Source organism: Lucilia sericata, unplaced genomic scaffold (genome assembly GCF_015586225.1).
Source record: "Lucilia sericata isolate MDLA Ls3-8-SP2 unplaced genomic scaffold, ASM1558622v1 Contig000471F_arrow, whole genome shotgun sequence".
Lineage (NCBI taxonomy): Eukaryota > Metazoa > Arthropoda > Insecta > Diptera > Calliphoridae > Lucilia > Lucilia sericata.
In genome coordinates this window covers 27,501-42,045 of record NW_023994486.1, presented here as the reverse complement: position 1 = coordinate 42,045, position 14,545 = coordinate 27,501, and the positions used below count along the sequence as shown (strand labels likewise).

At 30.8% G+C, this 14,545-nt stretch overlaps 1 protein-coding gene across 1 annotated transcript in view; it reads right to left on the bottom strand.

Annotated features, from left to right (window-relative positions):
- Window positions 1–14,231: 14,231 nt before the first annotated feature.
- LOC119605289 (malate dehydrogenase, mitochondrial) overlaps window positions 14,232–14,545 on the bottom strand; it is a 5,588-nt gene continuing 5,274 nt past the window's right edge. The window contains exon 4 of the mRNA XM_037958317.1: window positions 14,232–14,545. This exon is cut by the window's right edge and continues 619 nt beyond it. The gene's annotated coding sequence lies outside the window, so the exon portion shown is untranslated.

Below are 14,545 nucleotides of genomic sequence, written 5' to 3'. Positions count from 1 at the left end.
AGACTATAGACTAGACTAGACTAGACTATAGACTAGACTATAGACTAGGCTTTACACTAGACTTTAGGCTAGACTTTATGCTAGACTATAGACTAGTTTCACAAAACCTGTAATGATCAGGTTATGATAGCCTTCGTATTGGTCCTTGAGTTGTCATGCGACTATAATATTTTTATAAAAAAATTGTATATCAAGTTATTGTAGCCCCTACCTTTGAAAAAAGATTTCATAGCAGAACGAGATTTGAAATTGTTAAGTTGTTTAAAGTAAATAAATGATGATAGTTGGATGTATGGATGGATGGATGGATGGAAAGAACAACATTGTGTAACTTCATTTGAACACTAAATGATATATCATTCTAACAATTTCCTATAGTACAACTGTATCTTACTAACATTTATACGTAAGAGTTTTGTTGTTTTTAGTTTTTATTTGTTATTTTTCAAATGATCTTTGGACAAACTATTTTTTCAGTTTTCCTCTATTTTTCACTTGTTTTTTTGCTATGTTTGTATAGACAATCAACGATTGAACTCGGTGACAGTAAAAGTACTGAATAATTTTAAATAAATGTATTTTTATAGCGACGTTCAGAATGTTTGTTTTTTTTCATACATATACAATAGCTTTATACAAAAAAAATATATATATATAAAAAATATATATTCAAACATGGCGTATTTAATGGCTGATTTTAAGTATCACTTGCACAGTTTTATGCCAGTCAGAGCCATTCATTCCGTTCAAGATATTGCTCACATACCCATACTTTTGCCGTAACTGTGTGAGTAGAGGGCCCTATATGGATATTCACTACTACAGAGACAATCAATTAAGCTTCGTTAAGATCAATTTAAAATCCCGCATAAAATAACAAATAGTTTTGTTGTCTTGAAAAAAAATTTTATAAAATTTTTTTATGTTGTTGGGTTTTTGTTGTTGTTGCTGTTGTTATTTTTAACAACCATACAATGTTTAGACTATAGATTTGGACATCTTTTAGATAGAGTGCCCCCTTATATGAACGGAGACCACAACTAAAACTGTCCGTTGGTTATACTTCTATGAAAGACAAAAACAACCCACAAAATAGTCAACAACAACAGTAAGTAGTCGTCAATTTGGTGTGTCGTCCAACAGTCAGCAATTTTATTATTCATTTTACAGTCACTCTGTCATTCCGTCATCTGTAGTGATCTCGTTCAAAAAAAAAAAAAAAAAAAAAAAAAAAAAAAAAAATGACGTTCTTGACGTTCAGAGTAGAAAACTAAAAATTGTTTTTCAGTTTTTCTAGCGATTATAGTCAATAGCCATAATGTCATTGATGATGGTGATAACATAGTACGATTACTAGTATGCACAGTGGGTCAGAATGGTAATCTTTGGGAAATAAAATTGTCATTACTTAACGGCTGGGGTCATTAAGATATACATAATCTGAATTTAAGTTTTTCAGATGCATTCCAAATATAGCTCCAGTGCGATCGCAAAGTAGTTGTAACTTTTACTCCCCCACCGTCAAAAATTAATTGGGATATCATATTGAAATATAGGTCGTAATTCCACAAAAGTATATTTATTCTTGGTCCCTTTAGATTCTAAGACGATCTGGAGGGATCTTCCCACCACTTTCTTCAGCACATTCGCGAGATTCCAACCGCATGGTCATCACATCACTTTCAGCTTAGCAGCATCCCACCAGATGCTGACTAAACCTTATTATTTACCAGGTCTTCTACTTTATTGAACTGGTCTATTGGGATTTTATTCTTCAAATAACCGACATCGTATATAGATCCTCTCTTTTCTTGGCTACTTTGGCCTCTTTTCACTGTCTAGCTTCTTCGTCCGCGTTCTTATATTTCTGGTGGATTTGACTGAATTAATCACCTTCAAAATATCCTGTCCAGGTTTTGTCTCCCTTACTCACAGGAAATATGGTTTGGCTTTGTCAGAATATAAGAAGACGGGGAGCTGTTTTTCTTCTTCTTGGTTTTGTTGCCTATATTCAGCTCCCAAGGAGATCTCACCATCTTTGCTTCAGATATTGAGAGAGAATATCAGTTTCTCGTGCGAAGTTTCCGGGAATTCATTCAATATGATTTTCTTGTTATTTTTTCTTCAACTTCCTCCTTTATGTCACATATCCTTTTTGGGATTTGGGATTAAGGAAAATATTGCTTTCTGTTAAAAAAAAAAAAAAAAACTGTCGATACTGTCCCACCGTATTAGTGTGACAATGATGTGTGTACCCAACCAGCCAGCAAATATTTTATGGAATCTTGTCTTTTTTTCGCTCTTAAATAAAAGAAGTTACAACAAGAAGAGGAGTGAGTACAAAGGCACATGTGCGTTATAAATTGAAATGAATCTATGAATCGTTTCTGTGAAATTATTTCACTAAATTGCTGGTAGTTTTTTTATTATATTTTTTTTTTTTTTTTGGTTGAGATTCACATGAGTCTGTATTAGGTTGGCACTCACTTGTATTAAGACTGATCTACATATTCAATTTTTACTGTGAAAATTCGTGATATCTATATAATCATCTATCTTGCGCCGCTATTAAGAATTTGGTCGATAAATTAATGTCGATTTGAAATCCGTCTTTTTACAAGTACGAAAATTCCTACCAATACTGAGGACGATATCATTGAGCGACAGGGTTATATAACTAAATACGAGCAATTCTTGATCAAAATCTAAAATGAAAATAGCACATAGAGGATAGAACTGACAAAGAACATCGATTTTGGGCCCTATATAGGAGAACCATAGTCACAAAATCGGATCTTAGTCCAACTTTAAAGAAAGGCATATCGGAAGGATATATAACTAAATACGAGCAATTCTTGATCAAAATCTAAAATGAAAATAGCACATAGAGGATAGAACTGACAAAGAACATCGATTTTGGGCCCTATATAGGCGAACCATAGTCACAAAATCGGATCTTAGTCCAACTATAAAAAAGACTTATCGGAAGGATATAAAGAAACACTGAGATATAATGGTCTTAAATAGAAACAATCGCGGCACGGATGGCACTAAACTAGAAGACAAAACGTTTCTAGGGATCGACATTGAAGATCCGAAAACCGATATATACTACCGTCATTCTAATCACAACACTAGCTTCCAGTCAGAAGTCCTTGTTATCATGGCATGTGTAAGATATGTTAGATTGAATATGGCGCTAACAGAGATTCATACATATATTTTCCGACACCCAGAAGGCAATCTAAAGAACACTCTTCCAGTAGTAAGCTTTGCATCATATGGGTTTAATGTTATTCGGTACTAAACGGCAGTGAAAAAGCGAATGTCCATGCTATAAAGGAAAGTGATGTTAAGAAAGTTAACCTAAAAAAATAAAACGAGGGCTGAATTAACAGCATGGGCTAGTAGATAATTCCATAGACCACATGCACTAATAGATGTACCTAAGTGTAAACCCCAATGACAACAGGAAGACAAGCCTCCTGGGAGTTTACGGTCATGACTATGTATAAAAAATTGGATGAACATATTTATAGGAATAAAGAGCATACGAAAAAGTCAATAAAACGCTGGTACACTTCCTACTTCATTGATAGGCTCTTGTAGAAAATGGCTCTAGATATCTGGGAAGTATTTTTATTCCAGTTTTATGTTTCTAGAATACAATTTTTATATTTCCGAGGACTGAGACGTTTAAATTTCCATAATATTAGGGCCCTTATTTGTTTTTGCAATCAAAAATATTGAAATGAAAGTTACAGCCTCTTGCTTATTATTTGTCCAAAACATTTTGAAGCTGTCTAATACTCATATGCTTTTAAGATTTCGAAATCATTTCCACGTTTTGAATAGCGCGTTGTACAGTTTATATACTAAAGTTTATTTTTCTTTTCTTATTTCGAAATCATTTAAAGTAATTGCTATCTACTTAAAAAAAAAGATTACACACTTCTGTATGTAAATAAAAATGCTTCCTAAAACCTTAAAAATAAATTGAAGTTTTTTTCTGCAAATGAAAAAGGTTACCTTTGAACCGAAATAAAAATGGATTGGCTTCCTTCAAGGTTGGAAGCAATTCAACACTGTTGTTTTGTCAGTGAAAATATGTTATAAGAATTCTATACTACGATCATTTTAAGATTGATCATATACAATTTAAAAATTGTTAAAAACTTAATATATAGTACATGTATCCTAATCAAAAATCAAAATCTCCCCTTTTCACCCATATAATTTACACTCATATTAAAGAGAATAAATATTGTCTTCGACAGGATCATTGAACTCTCTTATATAAACATCATAACATCTTCTCTTAATGTCTTGATCTTTGATATCTAAAAAGTCACTATAACTTATTAGTTTATCCTTAATTAACCCAAAATCTCTCCTTTTCGCCCATATCATTTACAGTTATTTAAAAAGAGAACCCTTAAACCCCCCTAACATCATTTTATCTCAACATCTTCTTCATAATGTCTTGATCTTTGATATCCTTGAGAAGTTGAAAAGTCTATAAAACGCCATAACGTAATAATATAAAAATTATAGGGGCAATAAAATGCAAAATATTAACAATTATCGAATACACACCAAAAAAATTTTCATTTTTGGTTGGGAATCAAATATAAACAACCCACTTTACCACCACCAAACCAAATAAATACTTGTGTACTAAATGCAATTCTCTCATTATTATCCCATTGATGATGAAGATCAAGGCTTGCGTGTGAGTTAAAAAATTTCTTTTGACCCGCATTAACAAACCTGTGACTTTTCAAAAAAAAATATATATATATATATATAGTGCGAGTTTATTATTATTTGTTGTTGTTTTTCAATTCTTTTGATAAATACAGATATTTGACAAGTAACCGCGCTAAATAATGTTCGTATCGAATGTTTTACGGTTTCTGTTTTTGGGGAAAATTTAAGTATTTGGTGGGAAAAAGTAATGATTTCTTTAACTAGGGTGCGTTCGTTGGAATTTTATGTGAAATATTTTTGCATTTATTGTTTTTTTTTTAAATGAATGAAATGAAAATGCGGGAATTATAGGATTAAATTGTAGCAAAAAGTAGAGTATATATTCCTTTTACTCTTAGTATGTTAATAATAAGTTTCTGCTAGTAATCGATCAATTCAAGATAACTTCTACACCGTGGTGCCGCATTGTAATTATACCCTACACCACTATAGTGGGGTGGGTATTATACGTTTATGCTGATGTTTGTAACACACAAAAATATTGGTCCTAGACCCACCTTAAAGTATACCGATCGATTCAGAATCACTTTTTGAGTCGTGATTCCGTCCGTCCGTCTGTCCGGCTGGCTGTCCATGTAAACCTTGTGCGCAAGGTACAGGCCGCAATTTTCAAGATAATTTGATTAAATTTGGACCAAACATTTCACCTAGCCCCCATACAACCGTACCTCCCGATTTGGGCTTTTTGTGCCATAATTATGTCAAATATACTATTATCTCTCTAAAAATTGGCACAAATATGTTTTATATAAGTATAAATGACACTGCAGCTTTTCGTAATGATCGGCCCTTATTTGACCCTAGCCTCCATACAAACCCACCTTCAAAAAATGTCTTAAACGTCTAAAATTGACTTGTAACCATTTGTATCGCAATGAAACTCAACATAACTAACTGTTATTTAAAAATATATCCTTTTCCCAAATTGAATGAGTATAGGACCAAGTTTGACCTATACTCCTATATAATTATATATTTATATTTAGAAAATTATTTTTTTTATCAATAAATTGCTTAAATACTTTGGAATTAAGGTAAAATTCAACATAAAAGTTTCTTTATGAAAACTAATTTTTTTTAAAATATACTCATGGTGTAGGGTATTATATGGTTGATCATGCCCGACTATACTTTCCTACTTGTTTTTACAATATATCGGTTCACGACCCTCTAAAGTGTATTTGTATATATGTATATTCCGAGTCCTACCCTGCAAACATTATTGGAATACATGATCTATTTAGGTAATCCCAAAACTACTCCCCAAAAAACATTATTGGAGTGCATCATCCTTTAAATAGTCCTACATATGTATGTAAGCAGGCATGGATCATGTTTTTTAAAATAACATGGTCCATTGCCTGCATTACATAGGAACATGTTGTGGATCATGTACTCCCATAATTTTAATGGTTGCGGTATTGATTAGTGTCAATGCGAAAGCTCTCAAGAATCACCCTTTAATAACTGAAACCATCAAAATTTTACAAATAATCAAAACCCAATGACTAAACTAATCTAAAATAAAGATTGAATCTGAAACATCCGGATTTTAAGATATCTTAACCTACATATGTATATATACATTATTTTAATGGGAGAAACTATTTTAGGGGTTTATTTACAATTGTTGATAAGTCCACAAAGGACTGATCCAAAACTAATACAAATACATATATGAAAAAATGCTTCAATCAACGTTGCATCAGACTAATCCCAAAATTTAATATGAACCATTTTGTTTTTAAAAAATTAATATGATCCATGTCTGCATTACATAGGACTACTAGACGGATCATGTACTCCAATAATGTTTGGAGGGGATTAGGTTTGGGATTACCTAAATGGATGAGGTACTTCAATAACTTTTGCAGGATTTTAAGGATCCTCCGCCGATCTTAGGTTTTTATATAAAAATAATTTTTTATCGGATGTATGAGTGACCAAAGATTTCTCAAATGTTCTTATATAAAAATCGACATTTTTCAATTTAAAAATGTTTTAAAAATCGAATATCTTCTATCTTAAAAAAATATGGAAAATCTGTGGTGATTCATAATTTCGAAAGGGTATGAATCTAATAGATTAATGACAATTTTAAACTAAATATGTATTTGGAAACATTTATTTACAATTACATTTTTAATATACATTTGCGAGAATAATGTTATATCTCAAAATTTGTGATATTATTCTTTAACTTCTACTTAAAACTATAAAATTCTATATCAACCTTTCTTTGATCGTCCTTTTGTCTGTTGAAAGCAAAAAAAAGGGACTGAAATTCTCCATTATTATACATATCGGTCCAACAAATTTCCTCACATACTAAGTAGGATATAAGGGAATAATATTTCAGGAAATAGTGTTCACCAATCCGAAATGTCTAGATTTCAAAGTAGAGTAAATCGGCCCACCAAATAAAACAGAATGGTAGGTTTTTTTTATACAAAAGGATCAATAATCGTAATCGAAGTTTTCGGACAAATCATTCATTTTGTACTCGAAAATGTACTCACATTAACTACTACTACTACACTGTAAATAATATATACAAATATTTGAAAATAATAATTTTTTTAAGATTTTGCGTATTAAAATTATTGTTTGTTATTTTGAAAAGTGCATTTCACTTGCACATATACTTGTGTAAAATGTACAGTTTTTTTGTATACATATAGAACTCACACAGTTACAATCAATTAAGCTTCATTAAAATCAATTTAAAATGTCCCGCATCACATAATGTTTGACGAAGTCTACATGTTTTGGAATTTGTTTTTTTTTACTGTTATGATGATGTTTTTTTCACTTGAATTATTTTTTTTATGTAGAACAAATGTTTGATTTTGTTTTTTTGTATATATAAATTTTTCTGTTCTTTTTAAATTATAATATAAAGCTAGAGCCATAAAGACAGTTGCCGATGTTTTTTTTTTTTTAAGAGATGAAAAGAAAATATCTAAACAATTTGAAATGAAGAAATGTGATCAACATCAAGTTATGAATATAGAAAATGTATTATATATTTATTATGATTGATGCCTAAAATCGGCTTAAATAATGTCCCGAATAGAAAAATTCCGAAAATCACAAATATTAATCTTCAAAATTGGATTTTTATCAAAAAAAAAAACCTCAAGAAGTGAAATAGTACTGAACTAAAACTGAACTAAGCTAGAACTAAACTAGAAATAAACTAGAATTAAACTAGAACTGAACTAGAACTTAACTAGAACTGAACTAGAACTGAACTAGAACTGAAGTAGAACTGAACTAGAACTGAACTAGAACTTAAACAAACTGAACCAGAACTGAACTTGAACTGAACTAGAACTGAAGTAGAACTGAAGTGGAACTGAACTAGAACTTAACCACAACTGAACTAGAACTGAACTAGAACTGGACCAGAACTGAACTTGAACTGAACTTGAACTGAACTTGAACTGAACTTGAACTGAACTTGAACTGAACTTGAACTGAACTTGAACTGAACTTGAACTGAACTAGAACGGAAGTAAAACTGAAGTAAAACTGAAGTAAAACTGAAGTAGAACTGAACTAGAACTGAACTAGAACTGAACTAGAACTGAACTAGAACTGAACTAGAACTGAACTAGAACTGAACTAGAACTGAACTAGAACTGAACTAGAACTGGACCAGAACTGAACTTGAACTGAACTAGAACTGAAGTAAACTGAAGTAAAACTGAAGTAAAACTGAAGTAAAACTGAAGTAGAACTGAACTAGAACTGAACTAGAACTGAACTAGAACTGAACTAGAACTGAACTAGAACTGAACTAGAACTGAACTAGAACTGAACTAGAACTGAACTAGAACTGAACTAGAACTGAACTAGAACTGAACTAGAACTGAACTAGAACTGAACTAGAACTGAACTAGAACTGAACTAGAACTGAACTAGAACTGAACTAGAACTGAACTAGAACTGAACTAGAACTGAACTAGAACTGAACTAGAACTGAACTAGAACTGAACTAGAACTGAACTAGAACTGAACTAGAACTGAACTAGAACTGAACTAGAACTGAACTAGAACTGAACTAGAACTGAACTAGAACTGAACTAGAACTGAACTAGAACTGAACTAGAACTGAACTAGAACTGAACTAGAACTGAACTAGAACTGAACTAGAACTGAACTAGAACTGAACTAGAACTGAACTAGAACTGAACTAGAACAGAACTAGAACAGAACTAGAACAGAACTAGAACTGAACTAGAACTGAACTAGAACTGAACTAGAACTGAACTAGAAGTGAACTAGAACTGAACTAGAACTGAACTAGAACTGAACTAGAACTGAACTAGAACTGAACTAGAACTGAACTAGAACTGAACTAGAACTGAACTAGAACTGAACTAGAACTGAACTAGAACTGAACTAGAACTGAACTAGAACTGAACTAGAACTAGAACTGAACTAGAACTGAACTAGAACTGAACTAGAACTGAACTAGAACTGAACTAGAACTGAACTAGAACTGAACTAGAACTGAACTAGAACTGAACTAGAACTAGAACTGAACTAGAACTGAACTAGAACTGAACTAGAACTGAACTAGAACTAGAACTGAACTAGAACTGAACTAGAACTGAACTAGAACTGAACTAGAACTGAACTAGAACTGAACTAGAACTGAACTAGAACTGAACTAGAACAGAACTAGAACAGAACTAGAACAGAACTAGAACTGAACTAGAACTGAACTAGAACTGAACTAGAACTGAACTAGAAGTGAACTAGAACTGAACTAGAACTGAACTAGAACTGAACTAGAACTGAACTAGAACTGAACTAGAACTGAACTAGAACTGAACTAGAACTGAACTAGAACTAGAACTGAACTAGAACTGAACTAGAACTGAACTAGAACTGAACTAGAACTGAACTAGAACTGAACTAGAACTGAACTAGAACTGAACAAGAACTGAACTAGAACTGAACTAGGTCTGAACAACAATTGATCTAGAACTGGATTTAAAATTACATAGTTTAAAACTGTGATTATTCCATAAAAATATTTGTTTATATGAATAATCGGAAATCGGCTGTAGATCCTTAAGTAACGCTTCAAATAAGAAAACATTTGTGTATTACATATTATGTAAAATCCCGTCAATTCTCTACTTAAACCAAAACGGTAAAATTGAATCTTGAAAAATTTCACATTTTTAAATTAAACACCATAACAACAAGAAACATGAATAAAGAAATCGCAGTCTCATAAATAATTCAAATTAATTGTCGACAATTGTAAGTTTTTTTGTAAAAAATTAAAGAAAAAAACGTAAATAAATAATATGTCCAGACTCAACGCCACACTAAACTCATTCTGTGTCCAGTGAGTAATTTTTATTACTATCGTCCACTTGGTGTGTTTTAGTCATTTGGGGATATACCACCATCTAAACTAACCATTCCAAACATTGATTGTTGTGTCGTATAATTGTCTGGCTGAGTAATTGATATCAATACTCCTACAAAATTTGAAAAATGAAAAAAAAAAAAAATAATTGCAAATGAAATCTAGTACTTAATTGATTGTTAAGATTTTCATTGATCATTCAATCATCTTCTTTACTCCTGCTCCTCCGCCCACTCGTATTTTTTCTATTTTTTTTATTCATAATAAAAATAATGTTTTACATAAATATTTTATTGAGTAGATTTATTTCTGAAAAAACTAATCTTAATTTTATCTTTAGATTACAGTAAATGATATAGTTTTAGGGTCTTGAATTTATTACAAACTTTGTGCGTTGTTTGAAATGGAACAGGAGTAGAACTGAAGTAGAACTGAACTAGAACTGAACTAGAACTGAACTAGAACTGAACTAGAACTGAACTAGAACTGAACTAGAACTGAACTAGAACTGAACTAGAACTGAACTAGAACTGAACTAGAACTGAACTAGAACTGAACTAGAACTGAACTAAAACTGAACTAGAACTGAACTAGAACTGAACTAGAACTGAACTAGAACTGAACTAGAACTGAACGAGAACTGAACGAGAACTGAACTAGAACTGAACTAGAACTCAACTAGAACTGAACTAGAACTTAACTAGAACTGAACTAGAACTGAACTAGAACTGAACTAGAACTGAACTAGAACAGAACTAGAACTGAACTAGAACTGAACTAGAACTGAACTAGAACTGAACTAGAACTGAACTAGAACTGAACGAGAACTGAACTAGAACTGAACTAGAACTCAACTAGAACTGAACTAGAACTTAACTAGAACTTAACTAGAACTGAACTAGAACTGAACGAGAACTGAACTAGAACTGAACTAGAACTGAACTAGAACTGAACTAGAACTGAACTAGAACTGAACTAGAACTGAACTAGAACTGAACTAGAACTGAACTAGAACTGAACTTGAACTGAACTAGAACTGAACTAGAACTGAACTAGAACTGAACTAGAACTGAACTAGAACTGAACTAGAACTGAACTAGAACTGAACTAGAACTGAATTAGAACTGAACTAGAACTGAACTAGAACTGAACTAGAACTGAACTAGAACTGAACTAGAACTGAACTAGAACTGAACTAGAACTGAACTAGAACTGAACTAGAACTGAACTAGAACTGAACTAGAACTGAACTAGAACTGAACTAGAACTGAACTGGAACTGAACTAGAACTGAACTAGAACTGAACTAGAACTGAACTAAAACAGAACTAGAAATGAACTAAAACCCGACTGTTTGATGAGACGTTTAGAGTATATGTATGAAAGTGAAACAAATTTCGAAAATTGGAAACCTATACAAATGTTTTTGTTATTGTTAGGGCACTGGCACACGTTCAATATATATTGATCAATATGAATCACGACCCATTTTAATAGTTTGATGAATACCTCGGTATGCTACACGTTCAATATTTATCGCGTCAGTATTTTCATTATTTCGTGCTAAACGGGTCGTACGATGATAACAAAAATGCCGCGAAAACTCCAAATTCATACAAATTTAGAAAAAATTTATTATCTTTTATATTTTTTATTAACATTTAAACAAATATTTGACTTTGTTTTTTTTTATTTTATTTATTTTTCCGAATTTTACAAATGTATCTTGATTGATATCACTAAACATGGTACACGTTCAATATTTATCACGTGATCCATTATAAATATTGATACAAATTTTGGATTTCAGAAAATTGGGGTTTTCTGTGATATGGAACACGATCCGTCAATATTACATGCTACACGTTCAATACATATCACAATACAGCAAATATCACGATATATATTGAACGTGTGACACTGCCCTTAAGGGCACTGGCACACGTTCAATATATGTATATTGATCAATATGGATCACGACCCATTTTAATAGATTGATGAATACCTCGGTATGCTACACATTCAATATTTATCGCGTCAGTATTTTCATTATTTTGTGCTACACGGGTCGTACGATGATATCAAGAATGCCGCGAAAACTCCAAATTCATACAAATTTGGAAAAAATTATTATCTTTTATATTTTTTATTAACATTTAAAAAAATATTTGACTTTTGTTTTTCTATTTTATTTATTTTTCCGAATTTTACAAATGTATCGTGACTGATATCACAAAACATGCTACACGTTCAATATTTATCACGTGATCCATTATAAATATTGATACGAATTTTGGATTTCAGAAAATTGGGGTTTTCTGTGATATGGAACACGATCCGTCAATATTACATGCTACAAGTTCAATACATATCACAATACAGCAAATATCACGATATATATTGAACGTGTGACACTGCCCCAAGTGATCTTATAATTATTTCATTAACTGTATGTATGCATATATTGCTGGTGTCCGCAAAAATATCTACTAATAATAGCGTTCAATTCAATCAAAGTTACTTCAATAATTTATTAATTCGTTCAAACAAATTTATAAACATCAACAATTAATTAATGATTTTTTTCGTTTCTTTCTGTTGGTGAAGTTTTTTTATTATTTTTGTTTTTAATTGTTTGTAATTAAATGAAATTGTGCAAGGTCGTTTGATATGGTGGATCACAAGGCTATTAACTAAATACTCTCTATTCCACTGTCTCTATATATTTTCATAATTATTATTATGTTGTATGTACAATAAATAGTTAGTTGTTATGTAATACTGTTGATTAAATTTAATTATGTTATAAAATCTTTTTAGATAAATTAATTTGTAAGTGGACATTTTAACCAATATTACAATTTATTGAATCTGTAGTTATTAAATATGTATATTAATGTCTATTTTAATTTAAAAAAGCCGGCCGGCTTTTTTGTATGTATGAGCATTGAATTGTTTACAAATTAATTTATAAATTTTCTTTTATGAATGAAAGAAATTAACAAAATTCAAATTTTCGAAGATGGTTTAAGAGGTTATGTATTTAGGAAAATGTTTAAATTGTGAACCTTATGTGAACTTGGACTGAACTAGAACCAAATCAGATGTGAACTAGAACTCAACTAAATCTTAACTAAAACTAAACCAAATGTGAACTAGGACTGAACTAGAACTAAACTAGAACTAAACTAGAACTAAACTAGAATTAAACTTGAACTAAACTAGAACTGAACTAGAACTGAACTAGAACTGAACTAGAACTGAACTAGAACTAAACTAGAACTAAACTAGAACTGAACTAGAATTAAACTTGAAATGAACTAGAACTGAACTAGAATTAAACTTGAAATGAACTAGAACTGAACTAGAACTGAACTAGAACTGAACTAGAACTGAACTGGAACTGAGCTAGAACTGAACTTGAACTGAACTAAAATTAAACTAAAACTGAACTAGAACTGAACTAGAACTGAATTAGAACTAAACTAGAACTGAACTAGAACAAGAACTGGACTAGAACTAGAACTGAAAACTGAACTAGAAATGGACAAGAACTGAAATAGAACTGAACTTGAATTAAAATATAGTTGAACTGGGACTAGAACTGAAGTAATATTGAACTAGAACTGAACTTTTTTTCAAACTATTTTAAATATGACAATCTATACCTATTAAGGAATCGAATAGCAATGATTTTATGTTGCAAAATAACAAATAAAGTTTCAAATTTGCTTTTAATTCGAAGTATACTTCAAGTTTCAGTATGCCTATGGCCTGCAATTTATTTTTATATAAAAAATGTATAAACTTTTTTAAAGACATTTAAATAAAATTAAGTCCGAATTGGATGTTTTTAGAAATTGTTCTAAAATAAATCTAGAATTATATTTTTTGATATTCCTATGATTTAGAGAATATTTTACGAATTTCGAAGTTTTTAAAATATGTATTCTTAATTATTAAAAGTTAAACATTTTCTAAAATAACCTTAAATTTTGACATTTAATTTCTAATTAATATTTTAAATCATATCTAGTGGTTTAAAAATAAAATAAAATTCGTAAAAGTTATTTTTTAAAATTTTTATAAATTAAATTTTCTTTATTGAGGTTATATTCAATTTGTCTCTAATTATAAATACACAATAATTGTTTTAAGTAAACTCCAGCTATTTTGTTGCTCTTTATTCGAACACTTTATTTTATACTTAAACATATAATAATATCTTTGGAAAAGTTGCAAAACATTTTTCGTAAGAAGTTGCAATTTAACTAGTAGAAGTGTAAGACTGCCAATTTTTTTTTTTTTTGAACAGAAACTGACACCAAATTTAGGAGCAGCATCATAATGGTGGTAATTAGAAGGGTGGGTTTACCAATTGACT